This window comes from Abrus precatorius, unplaced genomic scaffold, assembly GCF_003935025.1.
Source record: "Abrus precatorius isolate BTA unplaced genomic scaffold, Abrus_2018 Scaffold0, whole genome shotgun sequence".
Classification (NCBI taxonomy): Eukaryota; Viridiplantae; Streptophyta; class Magnoliopsida; order Fabales; family Fabaceae; genus Abrus; species Abrus precatorius.
Window position 1 is genome coordinate 1671882 of NW_020874290.1, and position 3438 is coordinate 1675319.

Here is a 3438-nt window from a genome sequence, read left to right on the forward strand (position 1 = left end):
ATAAGCAGTATAAGTCTCCCTGTAGATTCGAGATAGCACATAGGTTCAAATCTTGCAGGCTGTCCACCCTCCACAAACACACTACAATGCACAAAGATAAAGATGTCCCGTACAAATAGATTCGAATTTCACAGGATCTTTCCGTAAAGAATAAAAAGATAATACTCGAAAAGAAAAATTTCTTAGTGAAGGATCAAAATGAATTCTGCAAACGAGAACGATTAATACGATGTATTTACTTAACTCTAATTTCAACGATTACAGTTTCACTGTTCGTGGCATGCGAGTCTGGTTAGTATCCGGAAGAAATATATAATCTATGCAGAGGAGATCTAACGGTCATAGGGGATGTAATGTCGGCATTCAAACAATCTTATTGCCCTTAGCTTTTGAATACCCTCTGACACATTAGAACGTAAAATAAACAAACCCAAAGTTCAGTCTTTCACATAACCCAACGAGAATGGGCCCATGTGATATTAGACAGACAGGAAGCATCCTCTTTAGTCGTAAAGAAGCATTATGCCACAACCATGACGTCAGGAATAAATTAGCATGAAACTTTGTGAGCGTGCAGAAGAATGGTCTACCCCCATATGATATTCACCGACGCCAAAAATGTCGATATTTACACATATTCAGCATGTAAATGGGAAAAATCCCGTGCGTAAATTGGACACAGACAACACTCCCAATCGAGTACCACAAAGCCCGATAAAATGAACGAGGAGATAAAGTTCATACCAGAAATGACACAACAGTATTCCGTTTCTGCTTGGCTGTCAACATCGGGGACTACATTCATAGAAGATTCTTTTCGGTCATGCGGTGCCTTTCCGAGATTTACCAAGGAATAGAAGACTTTCTTAGTCATTTTAAGGTGTAAGGTCCAGAAGAGTATATTGGGGGCATGCCTCATTGCTGTACCATCATCTAACAATGAATTCACTGGATCATAACAATTAATCTTACATTCAATGTGCCTATTGATGTAGCACCAGGGGTGACTGTGTCACTACGATACGTGGCCTCATCATCTGTACCGAGAGAAAAATAACCGCACTATGGCGTTATAAAATACTCAACCCAAAAGAGACTATGCATATAAAAAGTTAAGTTTGATGTATGCTAATTGAAAAAATCCGTAGGGCCAATAGAGACCATTATACGATATAATTCTGGGTATGTTGACCACAAAAGACTGTCGAATATTCAAGCAAAAGAAGAGAAGATATATTCGACCTGAGTAATTTGGATATTCATGATGCTTCATATAATAAAGTATCAGTTGCCGCGCGATCTGTTAAAAAACGTTTAAACTTTTTATGACCCTAGAAAAGATAATGGCAAGAGAATGGCCTTTTACGTAAAAGATATATCCACGCCCCGGACAAATCAACTTTTATTGTATGAGATTATAACAAAAAATAACGATAGAGACCGTTGCTCAACTATCAATAAAGAAGAAAATACGAAAAAAGACCCTCAATTACCTTCGCATATTCTACATCGCTCCCATTCCGATGATTCCTTGAATTGAATATCTACTTTCTAATTTTGATTAGATCCAAGACTACAATAATTGACTGGGTCATAAAAATTAAAACCAGTACAAGAATATAATATGAAGGACTCAAATTACTGTACTAGGTGTGATTATGGATCAAAAATAACTTAACAATCTATTAAAATAACAAACAAATTATACAATTGTAAGGGATTAAAAAGATAATCTTTCCGGCGAAATAAAATATAACTTGGTAGTATGGATCGAGGAATATAGAAGCCGCATACACGTCTATCTTACCCGTAATTTACAGGTCATGAAATGAAAGCGAAAAAAAAACCAAAAATAACGATAGAACTTTCAGATCACAGTTCTCACTCATACTTGCATATGATCAATTTAAACTGTAGTCCACATACTATACTATTCAAACGATTATGACTCGCCCAACAGATAAAAAAAAATAGAAGTAGATCTTAAACAGATTTAACAGAACAACATACCATGGCCCAAAGTTTTCAACCGAAAGACAATAAGAAGATAGTGTAGCCCGGAGTTATTCTATTTGTAAAGCCATCTATGTAGAATTAAATTTTGAGATCTATATTACACCCCGTCCCATCCCTGATAACTACATCCCCTAGACATGAGAGACTATTTTAGTCTTTCTATCTTAACACCAAAAACATAATATATTCTAAACTATATACAAGTATACTATTGCAATAATACTTAACACTTCTTTATCTGTAAGGCAGCATTGAAATAAATGAAAATCGCAAAAACATCGAACTACCATAAAATTCTCTATCATTTTTTACTATATCTAAAAGTTCTTTTTTACACGCAATATAGTGAGTTATAATAAGTATACGATAATATAATTCAATACCAGAGAATGCCATAATAACATATATATACAGAGATATCCCAGAACCAATATCACCGTATTTCTGAACTCAAATACTAGGACCTCCAAGAGTACTATCTCCAGACACCTATATAATAAGAATTATAAATAAGTATTACATGTGATTAGATCATAATGACATTACAATTAAATTGTTTATGAGATGTTGGCGTCAGGAATTGAACGCAGAAGTGGCTCTTGAAAAAACATGGTGACCACGAGCATTTTATCTAAAGTCCTCCTGCAGTCTACCAAGCATGCAAGTATCCGGACCATATCTTGATTCCAGCAATCAAGGCTTCAATTTATAATGTAGTTTATTAATAGAGTTACTGGTAGCTCATATGTAACTAAAATTCAAAAAAAGAAAAGACTTGTGAGAGATATAGAATTTCAAGAAAAAGGAAAATAATCTTATAGTAGTAGTAATCGATTTTAGTGAATATAATATAAATCACATGTCAATAAACCTTTGGGAAAATGATCTTGTCACAGAGAAAAAAATAAAGAGATAGTAACTGTTTGTACGTTATAATTACCACCTAAAAACAGTAAAGAAACCCTTTACTACGTGATCACCTCACAAATAATGATATAATAACTATTCCATTCCAAATTCCAAATTATACGTACATCAAACATAAATTCCTCAGAGATCTCTTACCTAGGATTAATGATAGAAAAAAAAAACCACTAATCACCAGGCTTTGTACGATCCACATTTTTGTCAAAAACATAGGCAAATTGAATAACAACAAAACATAATCGGACCGTACCAAAAAGAAATAGTAGGTAACTTAGACCAATCCAATTAGAGAAGTCCAAACAGGCCTATGAGGGGCGAAGAGGTAACTCTTAGCCTCCACATTTTTAAAGAAGTAGACGGACTAATTTCACATCCAGAACTTACGCCTGATATAAAATCTTATCATTGTATAGTCGGTAAAATTGACATGGTGATAATAAGATGGGATCTTCTAAATACGATTTCAGAAAATGTTTTATATACATGCGTTTAACT